The following is a 17554-nucleotide window of genomic DNA, read 5'->3' as shown; positions in this document are numbered from 1 at the left end:
TCCCGACGGAGGTTCGAGTCCTCCCTCGGGCATGGGTATGGGTGTTTTTCCTTAGGATAATTTAGGTTAAGTAGTGTGTAAGCTTAGGGACTGATGACCTTAGCAGTTAAGTCCCATAAGATTTCACACACATTTGCACATTTTTTGAACCTCAATGTACCTTCTTGTTCCGACATCCCGACAAGTCCCAATTTATTCCGATTTTGCAAAATATTGTCACGAGCTTGACGCAAGTTCAAAGAAATGGCTCTGAGCACTATGGGACTTAACTGCTGAGGTCATCACTCCCCTAAAACTTAGAACTAATTAAACCTAACTAACCTAAGCCAGGACATCACACACATCCATGCCCGAGGCAGGATTCGAATCTGCGACCGTAGCGGTCGCCCGGCTCCAGACTGTAGCGCATAGAACCGCACGGCCACTCCGGCCGGCGGAAGAGTGAGAGGACGTAGGGATCAGGGACCATTGTGTGAGATCTGCAGCCGTTTCACCTCAGTAACTCGCAGACCTAAGGCAGATGTGAGGCATCACATTTCTAAGAAGAATCATACAAATAGATTCGCGGTAGGATCAACATCAAAGCGTATTTCCACATTCATGGTTAAAGAAGATACCCAAGAAGAATTACTTGTTGCTGCTGCAGAGCCAGCCACAGCTTATAAAGTTGTCAAGCATCATCAGTCCTTCTGTTCTCTCGACTGTACCGTAAAACTGAATGCCGCAATGTATCCTGATTCTCAGATCGCCGCAAAGCAGTCTACAGTCAGGACCAAACTTACAGCGATTGTTAAAAATATTCACGCACCACACTCCACGTCCGATGCATAAAACGATTGCAAGAAGTTTCATTTTAGTCTTAGGGACCGACTCATCGTACCACAAAGCTGAAAAGATGTTTCCTTTAGTTATTCAGTACTTTACTGAAATTGGCGGAATCCAGCAGAAGCTGTGGACGTTTGATTCGCCAAACAACGAAACATGGGGGATAACTGCAAAGTCTTGTCTACACATTTTAAGACAACTGCAAATCATATTAGATAAATTAAGTGCTTTTTGTGGAGGCAATACCAGTACCAACATCGGAGGGCTTCATCGACGCGGCCAGAGGCAAGTGTTCCATCAAATTAAAGAAGAACTAGGGAAAAATGTAGAAGGAAGTGGATGCCCTGGCTATATTCTCCACATTACCGTACCAAGCGCTGCTGGAGTCTTAACTGTCAACAATGAAATAATCGCCATGAAAGTATTTAATTATTCTTCAATATACAGGACAAGGACAGAGAATCTGAAAGAGTTCTGCATATAGGTTCATGTCAATCTTCTATCTCACTCAAAAACAAGCTAACTATCGCTAATGCCTGCAGTTGAGAGGATTCTTAAGCTTTGGATTCCATTAAAGAACTTTTTGATGCCGAAGACTGGCCACCTAAAATAATTTCAAATTTCTTTAGTAGTCCGATCAGTCAAATTTACTTCACGTTTCTGCAGTCAAACTTGGTCCTGTTTGAAAAAAATTATAAAAAAACATGGAGAAGAATAAAGTCTCCATAATCGAAATAAGAAATACACACGTCAAAAAAAGTTCTGCATCATCGCGGTTGCCAGAACTTCGGAAGATAGATGTTGACTGCGGATACTGTAGCACAGACACAGTCCCTTTGACTGTTCAGAGATGTCACTAAACACGCTCAAAGATGCAAACAACCATGCATGTGCAGTGCCTATTAAACGCAGGGGGTCCGACAGCCGATCAGTTCCAGTCATTCCACCAGGTAGCACGTACACGGCTCGTGTTGTCTTGTAGTTCAATCATGCCTAGACGTCCGCATTGTTACTTTGTGCCAGGAACCAAGCGATGTTGTTCGGACATGGAGGAGATACAGAGAGACAGGAACCGCCCAAGGGCTACTACTGCAGTGGATGATCGTTACTTACGAATTATGACTCGGAGGAACCCACCATGTTGAATAATGCTTTTCGTGCAGCCGCAGGACGTCGTGTTACGACTCAAACTGTGCGCAATAGGCTGCATGATGCGCAACTTCACTCCCGACGTTCATGGCGAGGTCCATCTTTGCAACCACGGTAGAGATGGACCCAACAACATGCCGAATGGACAGCTCAGGATTGGCGTCACGTTCTCTTCACCAATGAGTGTGGCATACGCCTTCAACCAGGCAATCGTTGGAGACGTGTTTGGAGGCAACCCGGTCTGGCTGAACTCCTTAGACACACTATCCAGCGAGTGCAGCAAGTTGGTGGCTCCCTGCTGTTTTGGGGTGACATTATGTGGGGCCGACGTACGCCGAAGGAAGGCGCTGTAACTGCTGTACGATACGTGAAAGCCATCCTCCGTCCGATAGTGCAACCATATCGGCTGCATATTGGCGAGGCATTCGTCTTCATGGACGACAATGCGCGCCCCCATCGTGTACATATTGTGAATGACTTCCTTCAGGATAACGACATCGCTCGACTGGAGAAGCCAGCGTGTTCTCTAGACATGGACCCTATCGAACATGTCTGGGATAGATTGAAAAGCGCTGTTTATGGACGACATGACTCACCAACCACTCTGAGGGATGTACGCCGGATCGCCGTTAGAAGTGAGACAATCTGGACCAACAGTGCCTTGATGAACTTGTGGATAGTATGCCACGATGAATACTGGCATGCATCAATGCAAGAAGACTTGCTACTGGGTGTTAGACGTTCCGGTGTGCACAGCAAGCTGGACCACCACCTCTGAAGGTCTTCCTGTATGGTGGTTTTGATGAGCAATAAAAACGGTGGAAATGATGTTTATGTTGATCTCTATTCCAATTTTCTGTGCAGGTTCTGGAACTTTCGAAACCGAGGTGACGCAAAACTTTTTTTGATGTGTGTACACTAATCGACACTCAAGGATGTCTGAATGAAAGGAAGACCACCAATTTGACTGGCATGCAAACGAAGATGAATTTGAACAATTACAGAATTATAACCCTAACCAAGAAATAATTAATTTGATGTTGAAATTTGAGGAAGAGACAGTAGCTTTCTATATCATAGCATTTGATTACTGAGAGAAATGTGCTGTCTTTTAATAAATATCAAGCATTTGACTGGATGATGCTGTCTTAAACTCCAGATTGCGTGATGGCTAAAAATGATGTGAAGATTTCAGACGGAAGTTGTTTTTAGGAATATATGTAACTGAAGAGCTTCTTAGAAACTAAACGTGACTCGGAAGAATGGAAGTCTAAAGCCTCCGTGCCTTTCTGAAGGCAACTAAAAATCCTGAACGCAAATACCAACTGATGAAATTATGAGAGTATTTGTTTCCTGTTCCCGCACACGACGCCACTGTGGAAAGGGTATTTTCGTCGATGTCGGCCCCGTGGACTGTTGAAAGAAATCGACTGCTGTCAGGGTCTGTGGAGAAAATCTTACAGTGCCAGTTTAACTACCAGCTGACTTGCATGGAGTTTTATAAATACAGAAAATGGAAAAAAAGACTTGCAGAAAAAGCTGAAATCTTCCGAAAAATATGGTGTACCAACTACCTCTGCTGCAATAAGTTTCATGTAATTGTGTTCTAAATAAAAAGTAATTATATTAAATAAGTTTTTTACTTCATTTGTACACCCCTTACCTCAGAGTGTCCCGACGATGTCCCAGCTACATATGTCTTGCGCAGACAGTTTATATATATATATACTGCATACGAAAATTTCTCTCGTCCTTCCCACGATTGCATCTGGCACACTTGGTCGAACTGCGCTTTTCCGTTTACAGGGACAACCAGTATCTTTAAATTATCTATGCCAACGCACAATACTCTCTTTGCGTCGCGGTTATTTACCTTTGTTCCTTCTGAAAGCATAGTGCATTATTGTAACAGATAGACATTTCGTAAATTTGTTGCTTTATCGCGATTTTGTCAAGGCACGCTTTCGTAACGCCAACTGCTGGGCCCAACGCAGACTTGATGAGTTTGTGGTTCTGTTCACGCACTAATCGTATTTGTGTATTTAATACGTTAGAAAATATAGATCTCTGATAATGAATGAAACATTTATAGTAGTACTGTATTTTGTTAGAAAGTAACATGTTAATAACTGTGTAAGCACACAATAGCACAAAATGAAAAATAATAATTTCATAGATGGTAGTTGCAGAACGTATACGGAAATACAAAACCCGAAATTCTGTCTTTGATGTGAAAGAGAATAAAATAGAACATACAGAATTATAATAGTGTCTTCACAGTACCTTCCGCCATGTACTGTATGATAGTTCGCGGAGTATGTACGTAAATTTAATTGTAGATGTAAATCAACCTGTGGCTCCCATTCATTGTCTTGAAATAGTATAAAACTGTTTTTCCCCAATGGATCACGATCTAAAAAATCTTTACTTCAACATTCGACAGTAACTGAATTTCCACCTAGGCCTGCACCATTTTAAAGAAATTGTTTTTACTTTCGAGATACCCGAGCCTCACCCCGTTTGATATCTGCCAACGGGGTTTCCTCCAAGAGAAGATTTTGTGCAGCCGATGTCTGTTTCACTTGGAAAGTTGACCCTTTGTTTTGGCGGCGTTCTGAACCCCACGACTACAGCGTGAAATGGATGGACTATTATTTTGTTCGTTGTGCCACGTGTAGCATTTGTGTAGAATTCGTAAACCAAACAAGTACCAAACTTGAATGCTTTTTGTCATTGTCTTTGTGATTAATATGTTTATAGTGTATATAGTTTCCTCACAATAAAATTTTCAATCTTGTTTGATTTTTAAGTTACTCTACATTCAATCTTTGGGATAATAATGTCAAAATTTATATGATGCAGAATTTAGTATTAAAGTAATTTCAGTATTCACAAAATGCTTCTGGGTTGTAGACCGGATTATGTTATAAAAGGCTGTACCAACATACGGTGTTGACCACTATTACAATTCTCTTTCGTCAGATTATGTAATACTGGTACATCATTTTACAGTAAGATGCAGTCTACATCCCAGAAGAAATATATGGAAATTAACTTGGGCTGCGGAAGCCTAGGAACGTATACAAAGCTAATTTTCACTTCAGCTTTAGTAAACTATAGATAACACATATATTTTTGTCGTCTGATGATAGAGCGTTAGCGACTAGGATAAACAGTACTAACATTGCTGTGGTTCTGCAGGAAAAGGCGCTTCGTGTCACTCAACGGAAGAGCGGGTACTCCCAGAGGGGTAAGTAACCTGAGACCGGCGTTATTCACTTCCAATTTCTGTGTCTCTAACACTTGCAGTCTGCTGTAGATTCAGACAAATAAATCCTATGAAAATGTAGCAGAAAATGTAAGAAACAACTTTTGTGGATAATTTTTAATTGTGTGAGCACCAATAAAAACTTTGTTGTTTCGTATTGAGTCTCACAGTAATGTAAGAAATAGACTTAAGCAATTTGCTAAGTTTGAGGAGAATAAATACGTTACTCCTGTAAGCGGCGACACAGTGAAGTAAGCTCTGGAAATTTTCAGGCTGGTAACTCTACGAACAGCCTCAGAGGACTCCTCGAAGGTAAGGAAATAAACTCTGTAAAGTCGACACGCGATTCGAACAAGTCAGCCTGATAAAGTTGTACCACAGCGTATCAAAGACAAACTACTCCTTAACTAACGACTCCGTCTTCTGTCCGATTTACTGATCGTGAGCAACTGTAGCACCATTTATTACAAAGGTAAAAATGTCTACGTAGTCTAAATACCTTACATTTTCAATAAACTGCATAAGAAAACAATTGTTTCTTTTGTCAGACGGTGCTAGTCATTTAACTCTGGCTGCGAACATTTAGAGGTACTTTGCCTAAGGTACATGTGAGTAATTAATGAAACTCTACAAAAATTTGTAAGTAGGAGACTAGGAAAATTTGACAGATGTACGCCACGGTGTTCAAATAACACAGGGAATTCCAGGGGCGTTTGAAATGTCCGTACAAAGTCCGAGAGATGGCACCACCGGCGCGTATCGAGGTAATGTTTAGTTAGTAGCATCTTTGGAAAGAACGCACACCAAGTTTCAGCCATATTGGTCTATTTCTTTGTGTTTGGCATTCGTGTGAATCAAGGAAGTCGAGTGATTGTCAAAAAATGGACAAAAAAGAATTTCGTGTGGTGATTGAACATTACTTTATAAAAGGCAAAACGCCTCAGGAGACTAAAGAGAAGCTTGATAAACATTATTGCGGTGACTCTACATCTTCGGTCAGAACAGTTTATAAGTGGTTTCAAAATGTCCACATGGGCACAAGTGATGCTGAACGTTCTGGACGCCCTGTGGAGGTTACGACTCCAGAAATAATTGATAAAATTCATCATATGGTGATGGATGACAGAAGAGTTAAGGTGCATGAGATTGCTAGTGCTGTAAGCATCTCGAATGAACGGGTACATAATATTTTGCATAAACATTTGGACATGAGAAAGCTATCAGCAAGGTGGGTTCCGAGATTGCTCACGCTTGACCAAAAATGGAATCGTGTGAAGTTTGCAAGGATGGTTTGCAGCTGTTTAGGAAGAATTAAGCATCGTTTCGTCACTGTGGATGAAGCATGTATACATTACTATACTCCTGAGACCAAACAACAATCTAAACAATGGCTTACCAACGGAGAATCTGTACCAAAAAAGGCGAAGACCATTCCTTCGGCTGGAAAGGTTATGGCGACTGTATTTTGGGATTCGCAAGGGATTATTCTCGTCAACTATCTGGAAAAGGGTAAAAGTATTACAGATGTATTTTATTAGTCGTTATTGGACCATTTGAAAACAGAGCTGCAAGAAAAACGCAGGCGATTGGACTGCAAAAAAAGTCCTTTTCCATTACGGCAGTGCACCAGCACACAGCTCAGCAACTGTGGTCGCAAGATTATTGGAAATAGGATTCCAACTCGTTTCAGATCCCCCCTGTTCTCCAGACTTGGCTTCCTGGGACAACTATTTGTTCCCCAATTTGAAGAAATGGCTGGCGGGACAAAGATTTTATTCAAACGAGGAGGTGATTGCAGCAACTAATAGCTATTTTGCAGACTTCGACAATTCCTATTATTCGGAAGGGATCAACAAATTAGGACAGCGTTGGACGAAGTGTATAAGTCTAAAAGGAGACTATGTCGAAAAATAAAAAAGGTTTACCCCAAACACATAAGTAGTTTTTATTTATCCACGGAATTTTCAAATGGCCCTCGTATTCTTTAGGGACAGTACCTAGTACTCAATAGGTACAGAGTGAAGCATGGACCCAAACCGCAGGACACCCGTACAGTGTGCGAAGCACTCAGTATCTGACGTAGTGAATATTGTCGTCAGAGCTCTGCTGAAACGATAATACACTCTGGTAATATGTTCAGTTGATTACCTTCATAGGAATTCCTGTACAGACACGGCGAACAGGGGTGGTTTGAGTGACTTATCTTTCGCCTTCCCCCCTCCCCTTCCCTCTTTTTCCTTCGACACTGTAACCCGTGTCAGCTGTCGCTACTAATTGTGACACATATTGAATACGGATTTAGCCCTTGGGCGCCATTCTCAGCTTGGCGAACCAAATGGCCGATGCTAATTGTGATAAGATCCGTATAGAAATCTTATGATTGTGGCGCCTTTGACATCCCTCTCAGTTTGTCTCCCAATACGGTGACTTGTGTCGCTTGGGCTTAAACCGACCCTGACAGCGAACTAAATACAAGACGTAAATTTATCAACAGTAACTGGAGTGGTTTTTTGTTAATTCAATAAAAAGTTGTGGTATCAGCACATGGAGAAACTTGTAAATACACAGCAGCCATATGAAAGCCAAAATATCAAATTCTGTCTTCAAATGAACTTGCGTAAAGGAAAATCAGGGAATGTCATTATTCTAGTTCTTCGATAAAATTCTTCAGGGTATCAGACCGCATCGTCATAATTTAAAATGCGCCAACGTTTCGGCCAGCGTTGCAGCTAGCCTTCATCAGGGCCTTACGTTAACGTACGGCCCTGATGAAGGCTAGCTGCAACGCTGGCCGAAACGTTGGCGCATTTTAAATTATGACGATGCGGTCTGATACCCTGAAGAATTTTATTGAAGAAGACAACGGCCGCGGAAGCCTACGCTTACATTATTCTAGTTGTTTCATCCTCCATTCCAGAGATGTCAAATCAGCCGGCGCAGGCATCGCCTTTGCGGCTAGGAGACTTTGGCAGCAAGCCTCCATCCCCCCCCCCCTTCCCCCGCCTCACCATCCCCCACCGCAAGTCGTCAACCACGATAATCTACATTACTATCACTTGTAACCGGCGTCGCTCCATTTGCCGCCCCGCTGTCATTCGGGAGTCTTGATTGTTTGAGATGACCATACTATTTGCATTTGTGGACCAGGGTACGAATCTGATTTGGTTTTCTCACTAATTGTACTCAGTGCTGCGGCACCCACTGGCTATCTTGGTTGTTTCCGTATCCAGAACTGCCATATATGTTACAAAGGTCTTTGGTACTACAGCCATGTTTAAATTAGTTGGCAGTTATTATCTCACAAGGGGAGGCCGCCAATTGTGAAATTCAGATTCGATTCATACTGCGCATAAAATATACACTCCTGGAAATTGAAATAAGAACACCTTGAATTCATTGTCCCAGGAAGGGGAAACTTTATTGACACATTCCTGGGGTCAGATACATCACATGATCACACTGACAGAACCACAGGCACATAGACACAGGCAAAAGAGCATGCACAATGTCGGCACTAGTACAGTGTATATCCACCTTTGGCAGCAATGCAGGCTGCTATTCTCCCATGGAGACGATCGTAGAGATGCTGGACGTAGTCCTGTGGAACGGCTTGCCATGCCATTTCCACCTGGCGCCTCAGTTGGACCAGCGTTCGTGCTGGACGTGCAGACCGCGTGAGACGACGCTTCATCCAGTCCCAAACATGCTCAATGGGGGACAGATCCGGAGATCTTGCTGGCCAGGGTAGTTGACTTACACCTTCTAGAGCACGTTGGGTGGCACGGGATACATGCAGACGTGCATTGTCCTGTTGGAACAGCAAGTTCCCTTGCCGGTCTAGGAATGGTAGAACGATGGGTTCGATGACGGTTTGGATGTACCGTGCACTATTCAGTGTCCCCTCGACGATCACCAGTGGTGTACGGCCAGTGTAGGAGATCGCTCCCCACACCATGATGCCGGGTGTTGGCCCTGTGTGCCTCGGTCGTATGCAGTCCTGATTGTGGCGCTCACCTGCACGGCGTCAAACACGCATACGACCATCATTGGCACCAAGGCAGAAGCGACTCTCATCGCTGAAGACGACACTTCTCCAATCGTCCCTCCATTCACGCCTGTCGCGACACCACTGGAGGCGGGCTGCACGATGTTGGGGCGTGAGCGGAAGACGGCCTAACGGTGTGCGGGACCGTAGCCCAGCTTCATGGAGACGGTTGCGAATGGTCCTCGCCGATACCCCAGGAGCAACAGTGTCCCTAATTTGCTGGGAAGTGGCGGTGCGGTCCCCTACGGCACTGCGTAGGATCCTACGGTCTTGGCGTGCATCCGTGCGTCGCTGCGGTCCGGTCCCAGGTCGACGGGCACGTGCACCTTCCGCCGACCACTGGCGACAACATCGATGTACTGTGGAGACCTCACGCCCCACGTGTTGAGCAATTCGGCGGTACGTCCACTCGGCCTCCCGCATGATCACTATACGCCCTCGCTCAAAGTCCGTCAACTGCACATACGGTTCACGTCCACGCTGTCGCGGCATGCTACCAGTGTTAAAGACTGCGATGGAGCCCCGTATGCCACGGCAAACTGGCTGACACTGACGGCGGCGGTGCACAAATGCTGCGCAGCTAGCGCCATTCGACGGCCAACACCGTGGTTCCTGGTGTGTCCGCTGTGCCGTGCGTGTGATCATTGCTTGTACAGCCCTCTCGCAGTGTCCGGAGCAAGTATGGTGGGTCTGACACACCGGTGTCAATGTGTTCTTCTTTCCATTTCCAGGAGTGTATATATATATAATTCCCGGCAATCAGTTGCAACAATTGTGTATATAATAAGTTGTTGAAAGTCGTTTGTCGTGGAAAAACTGGCGACTTCGAACATCATTATGTTTTTCGCAAACAAAGTTGTATTTCACAAATCTTATTAATTGTCTTCATAGTGTTAACCACGTATAGTTAACGGAAGACGTAGAAACGATATTCCGAAACGAATACGTATAGCGTAAGTCAAACGTTCGAATTAGAATAGAGACCACACGAACAGAAATTTGCTGTGGGAGGTATGAAATATAAACTCTGTTACTCGCTAGTTACACTTGAAGGACAGATGTTGAATGGGCCGAAACGAGCCGCCGCATAACAGCGTAGTTGCCTGCTAACTTCCAAAGAAGGTAGATGCGGTCCCTAGCGCAACTTATAACATCGTCGAATATCAGTGCGGACGGGAGAGCTTTGGTAGACCCTGTTAAACAAACGGAAAAATGGAGGCGGTACAATTGGAGAGCGATCCGCCTTCACCAACATGCATAAGCAATTCATATATATATATATATATATATATATATATATATATATATATATATATATATATATATCTTGCAGTAGTTCGAGTAACGAAGATTTTTGTGAGGTAAGTGATTTGTGAAAGGTATAGGTTAATGTTAGTCAGGGCCATTCTTTTGTAGGGATTTTCGAAAGTCAGATTGCGTTGCGCGAAAAACATTGTGTGTCAGTTTAAGCACAGTCTTGTACAATTTTTCTAAGGGGACGTTTCATTATATATATATATTATATATATTTTAATAACAAAATACTAATAATTAAAAAAAACTGCATGGCGCGAGATTCGCTCCGGCGACCTTCGGATTACGAACCCGAGCGCTTACCGCTGCACCAAGACGCTGTAGAAAATTATTAATCGTAGAGAGTATTTGACCGCAACGGTTTCTTTTAACTGTCGATTTTCTCGACAACGGCTGAGAAGTGCATCTTGGTGCTTTGCCACGTTACACCTCTGGCCATGAGCTTTTATTATGCGCAGTATGAGTCGAATCTGAATTTCACAATTGGCGGCCTCCCCTTGTCAGTTAAAGATATACCCGTAAAGAAATGGCGTTTGCTTTATTCTATTATCAAATAATGGAGTAGAAGCGCTACTTTGGAGTCGCTTAATAAGTTCACGGCCGTTTTCTGTATACACTGAGGTGACAAAAGCCAGGGAATAGCGACATGCTCATATACAGATGATGGTAGTATCGAGTCCACCAGGTATAAAAGGGCAGTGCATTGGCGGAGATGTCATCTGTACTCAGGTGATGCATGTGAAAAGGCTTCCGACGTGATTATGGCCGCACGACGGGTATTAGCAGACTTTGAGCACGGAATGGTAGGTAGAGGTAGACGAATGGGAATTTCCATATCCAAAATCGTTACGGAATTTAATTTTTCGAGATCCACAGTCTCAAGAGTGTGGCGAGAATACCAGATTTCAGTCATCACCTCTGACCACGGACAACGCAGTAGCTGAAGGCCTTCGCTTAAGGACCGAGAGCAGCGGCGTTTGCGTAGAGTTGTCGTTCCTAACAGAAAAGCAACACTGCGTGAAATAACAGAAGAAGTTAATGTCGGACGTACGATGAACGTATCCATTAGGACAGTGCGGCGAAATTTGTCGTTAATGTCCTTGGCAGCAGACGAAGGACGCGAGTGCCTTTGCCAGTTGCACGACACCTGCAGAGCCTGTCCTGGGCTCGGGACCATATCGGTTGGATTCTAAATTAAGCCTGCCAAGCCCTGGCCTGGTCAGATGAGTCCTGGATTCAGTTGGTAAGAGCTGATGGTCGGGTTCGAGTGTGACACAGATCCTACGAAGCCATGGACCCAAGTCGTCAACAAGGCACTGTGCAGGCTGTGGTCGCTCCATAATGGTGTGGACTGTGTTTACATGGAACGGACTAGATCCTCCCGTCCAAATGAACCGATCATTGACTGGGAATGATTATTTTCGGCTACTTGGGGACCGTTTGCAGCCAATCATGGACTTCGTGTTCCCAAACATGTCACCAGTCCGCAGTTGTTTACGTTTGATCTTGAAACGGTACAGTAGTATCCGCTCCATAAGCACCAGGTTTCGCTGCTCGCTCGCACCGGGAAATACAAACGGAAGCGGCTCCGCCGCCAATTTTATTGCACGCCGCGGCCGGCCGCGGGTGGAACAGAACCCATGTGGACGGGTGGAAAGAAATGCGTCAGGCTTCATAATACGTACAGGGTTATTACAAATGATTGAAGCGATTTCACAGCTCTACAATAACTTTATTATTTGAGATATTTTCTCAATGCTTTGCACACACATACAAAAACTCAAAAAGTTTTTTTAGGCATTCACAAATGTTCGATATGTGCCCCTTTAGTGATTCGGCAGACATCAAGCCGATAATCAAGTTCCTCCCACATTCGGCGCAGCATGTCCCCATCAATGAGTTCGAAAGCATCGTTGATGCGAGCTCGCAGTTCTGACACGTTTCTTGGTAGAGGAGGTTTAAACACTGAAGCTTTCACATAACCCCACAGAAAGAAATCGCATGGGGTTAACTCGGGAGAGCGTGGAGGCCATGACATGAATTGCTGATCATGATCTTCACCACGACCGATCCATCGGTTTTCCAATCTCCTGTTTAAGAAATGCCGAACATCATGATGGAAGTGCGCTGCAGCACCATCCTGTTGAAAGATGAAGTCGGCGCTGTCGGTCTCCAGTTGTGGCATGAGCCAATTTTCCAGCATGTCCAGATATACGTGTCCTGTAACGTTTTTTTCGCAGAAGAAGAAGGGGCCGTAAACTTTAAACCGTGAGATTGTACAAAACACGTTAACTTTTGGTGAATTGCGAATTTGCTGCACGAATGCGTGAGGATTCTCTACCGCCCAGATTCGCACATTGTGTCTGTTCACTTCACCATTAAGAAAAAATGTTGCTTCATCACTGAAAACAAGTTTCGCACTGAACGCATCCTCTTCCATGAGCTGTTGCAACCGCGCCGAAAATTCAAAGCGTTTGACTTTGTCATCGGGTGTCAGGGCTTGTAGCAATTGTAAACGGTAAAGCTTCTGCTTTAGCCTTTTCCGTAAGATTTTCCAAACCGTCGGCTGTGGTACGTTTAGCTCCCTGCTTGCTTTATTCGTCGACTTCCGCGGGCTACGCGTGAAACTTGCCCGCACGCGTTCAACCGTTTCTTCGCTCACTGCAGGCCGACCCGTTGATTTCCCCTTACAGAGGCATCCAGAAGCTTTAAACTACGCATACCATCGCCGAATGGAGTTAGCAGTTGGTGAATCTTTGTTGAACTTCGTCCTGAAGTGTCGTTGCACTGTTATGACTGACTGATGTGAGTGCATTTCAAGCACGACATACGCTTTCTCGGTTCCTGTCGCCGTTTTGTCTCACTGCGCTCTCGAGCGCTCTGGTGGCAGAAACCTGAAGTGCGGCTTCAGCCGAACAAAACTTTATGAGTTTTTCTACGTATCTGTAGTGTGTCGTGACCATATGTCAATGAATGGAGCTACAGTGAATTTATGAAATCGCTTCAATCATTTGTAATAGCCCTGTATTTACATGTGTCGTGTATTATGCATTTCTTGTACGTGAATGTGAATCTGCACACGAACTTTCCTAATCCTTCTCACACCTTTCTATAAAGCGTGGCCAAATCTTAGTTGGGAAGTAGTTCTGTAATATAGTAGTGCCAACCTTACTCCTGGGTAGGGGATCAGAGAGACAGCACAGGCAGGTAAAAGTCAAAGACGTTCCAGTGTCACAAGATTTGGGGTGGAGAGGTTGGTCACGGCCAAGTGGTTCGACCATTCCCTCCACCAGGGCCCAGGAAGACCTCTGGGTTTTTGGACAACATGGTTGTAGAGATGAAGCAGCAATTAGTATGATTAATCAATTATTCAAAAACAGTCTTAATGGCATTTATTATTATTATACCGCCAACCGGTTTCAACCCGACTTGGGGGTCATCTTCTAGGCGTTTACACCATTGGTCGACTGCTGGTGGCAGGAACTATGCTGCCGTTATGTAGACAGGAGTGGCATCACCAGCAGTCGACCAATGGTGTAAACGCCCCTACGTCGGGTTGAAACCGGTTGGCGATATAATAATAATAAAAAATGCGATTAAGACTGTTTTTGAATAATGGAGACCTCCGGGTGCCCGCGATATTCTGGGAGTGTTACAGAAGACGGGTAAGTGAGCAGATATGCCCTCAGTGCGTCTGTCTCGATGTTTACGCGTGGAAGAGAGGTATTTGAATATTTGCACTAATTCTTTTATTTCCAGCTTCGGATTGTGTAAGGAACTGAATGTTCTCGTTTAATTTCGTAAAGTTGAGTCCCCTGTGTTAATGTATCTGGTTCCCAGTTTGCCAGTTATCCTCCTCACATAGTGGATGTCCTATGCAAAAATTGGGAGACTTTGGTGGTATACATTCGGCCAACGCAATTCCGTCTTGCCCGTAGAAATGTGCGTGCAGGTTAGTATATAATATACCCGAGCTGTAAGTTGTAAAATTGTAGTATCTGTAAACTGGAACAATTGCTGCAATCGCTGTAAAGTCGAGTGATAATGCTTAAAATAAATAGGTAATCAAGTGTCTTCAATCTTTAACATACGCTAAAAATCACATAGGAGTCAAGTTAAAGGAATTCATTTAAAATAAAAGATATAGAATGCAGGGACCCACACATCAGCGTGTGAGCCCTCCAGCCCCTTGCCTAGTATCGTACAGAAAGGGCACGCTCTCTAAGTAGCGCTCACAAGCTCCCCTCCCCAGTTATCCGTTGCGCAATTTTCATTCAGGGCTTGACTACATCAGCTTTCATCTGGCGTCCCAAGGCAAGGAGGTTTGACGGTAATCTTTCAATCTGAAGAACATTCTGGAGAATTCGGGGTAATGATTTCGGCATCCAGATCGGCCGACGTGAATTCCATAGACCATTAATGCGACATAAATGAGATATCAGTTCATTAACAAAATCATGCAGTGACGACAATTTCGCAGTTATAGAGGGCAAAAGAGGCAACATGGCTCCATACTTCTGCAAGGGACTTCCAACGGACTGCTGAGCCCACGCCACGTCGAGTTGCTGCACTGCGCCGGGCGAAACGAGGTCCGACAAGACACACTACTGGCCATTAGAACTGCTACACCAAGAAGAAATGCAGATGATATACGGGTGTTCACTGGACAGCTATATTATACTAGAACTGACATGTGATTACATTTTCACGCAGTTTGGGTGCATAGATCCTGAGAAATCAGTACCCAGAACAACCACCTCTGGCCGTAATAACAGCCTGGGCGTTGAGTAAAACACAGCTTGAATGGTGCGTACATGTACAGCTGCCCATGCAGCTTCAACACGATACCACAGTTCATCAAGAGTAGTGACTGGCGTATTGTGACGAGCCAGTTGCTCGGCCACCATTGACCAGACTGTTTCAGTTGGTGAGAGATCTGGAGAATGTGCAGGCCAGGGCAGCAGTCGAACATTTTCTGTATCCACAAAGGCCCGTACAGGACCTGCAACATGCGGTCGTGCATTATCCTGCTGAAATGTAGGATTTCGCAGGGATCGAATGAAGGGTAGAGTCACGGGTCGTAACACATCTGAAATGTAATGTCCACTGTTCAAAGTGCCGTCAATGCGAACAAGAGGCGACCGAGACGTGTAAACAGTGGCACCCCGTACCATCACGCCGGGTGATACGCCAGTATGGCGATGACGAATACACGCTTCCAACGTGCGTTCACCGCGATGTCGGCAAACACGGATGCGACCATCATGATGCTGTAAACAGAACCTGGATTCATCCCAAAAAAAGACTTTTGCCATTCGTGCACCCAGATTCGTCGTTGAGTACACCACCACAGGCGCTGCTGTCTGTGATGCAGGGTCAAGGGTAGCCGCAGCCACGGTCTCCGAGCTGATAGTCCAAGCTGCTGCAAACGTCGTCGAACTGTTCGTGCAGATGGTTGTTGTCTTGCAAACGTCCCCATCTGTTGACTCAGGGATCGAGACGTGGCTGTACGATCCGTTACAGCCATGCGGATAAGATGCCTGTCATCTCGACTGCTAGTGATACGAGGCCGTTGGGATCCAGCATGGCGTTTCACATTATCCTCCTTAATCCACCGATTCCATATTCTGCTAACAGTCATTGGATCTCGACCAACGCGAGCAGCAATGTCGCGATATGATAAACTGCAATCGCGATAGGCTTCAATCCGACCTTTATCAAAGTCGGATACGTGATGGTACGCATTTCTCCTCCTTACACGAGGCATCACAACAACGTTTCACCAGGCAACGCCGGTCAACTGCTGTTTGTGTATGAGAAATCGGCTGGAAACTTTCCTCATGTCAGCACGTTGTAGGTGTCGCCACCGGCGCCAATCTTGTGTGAATGCTCTGAAAAGCTAATCATTTGCATATCACAGCATCTTCTTCCTGTCGGTTAAATTTCGCGTCTGTAGCACGTCATCTTCGTGGCGTAGCAATTTTAATGGCCAATAGTGTATTAGAAGGTATGCCACGACTTTCGTCACCTCAGACAAGTGCATCTGACGGAGCGTTCATGAAGCACTACGAATGTATGTGGCCGCACTGTGATGCGCTTACTGCGAGTGATACTGACAGGCGTACGTGCTGTCCGGTGCTGGTCGCGTCGACTTCCCGAGGAAGCGGCGGGTGTTGCAGCCACTGCTGGGACCGCCGCACCGGTCAGATAAGACACCTCGTCACGCGCTGAGTCGCCGCTATTTTAGACCTGGCCTCGTCTGGCGCCTCTTCCACAGCTGCAAGTTTTCGATGCGCCACGTCTGTTCTCTGCCACTGCATTTTCGGCGCCGATAGTTTTCTTCTTTTCTTTATTTCACTGCTTTGCTCAGTCGCCTTGAAGGGGACCACACCGTGGATCAGGTAAAAAAAAATCGATTTTCGGTTTTTATCATATCTCGATAGATTAAGGCTAATTAAGTAATCTGAACAGGATTTTGCTGAAAAATTTTTTTTCGAGCATTTAAAGAGCATTTTCCTACCACGTGTGTTTATGTGCCACGCCCACTTTTCTGTCACCCACAATTCTGCATATACCGGATGATCAAAAAGTCAGTATAAATTTGAAAACTTAATAAACCACGGAATAATGTAGATAGAGAGGTAAAAATTAACACACATGCTAGGAAAGACATGGGGCTTTATTAGAACCACCCCCCACTTTGCTAGACGCGTGAAAGATCTCCTGCGCGCATCGTTAGGTAATGATCGTGTGCTCAGCTGCCACTTTCGTCATGCTTGGCCTCCCACGTCCCCAGACCTCAGTCCGTGCGATTATTGGCTTTGGGGTTACCCGAAGTCGCAAGTGGTATCGTGATCGACCGACATCTGAAAGACAACATCCGACGCCAATGCCTCACTATAACTCCGGACATGCTTTACAGTGCTGTTCACAACATTATTCCTCGACTACGG

The 17554-nt window shown here is 45.0% G+C and overlaps 1 protein-coding gene across 3 annotated transcripts in view; it reads left to right on the top strand.

The window, feature by feature from the left end:
- The window catches only part of LOC124612947 (Na(+)/H(+) exchanger beta-like), a 1149910-nt gene that overhangs the window by 444259 nt on the left and 688097 nt on the right, over positions 1 to 17554 (top strand). For all 3 annotated transcript variants that reach the window (XM_047141462.1, XM_047141460.1, XM_047141461.1), the window contains exon 3: positions 5176 to 5224. The gene's annotated coding sequence lies outside the window, so the exon portion shown is untranslated. The remainder of the gene's footprint in view (positions 1 to 5175; positions 5225 to 17554) is intronic.

Source organism: Schistocerca americana, chromosome 4 (genome assembly GCF_021461395.2).
Source record: "Schistocerca americana isolate TAMUIC-IGC-003095 chromosome 4, iqSchAmer2.1, whole genome shotgun sequence".
In the NCBI taxonomy this organism is placed as follows: domain Eukaryota; kingdom Metazoa; phylum Arthropoda; class Insecta; order Orthoptera; family Acrididae; genus Schistocerca; species Schistocerca americana.
This window is presented reverse-complemented; position numbering and strand designations above follow the sequence as displayed.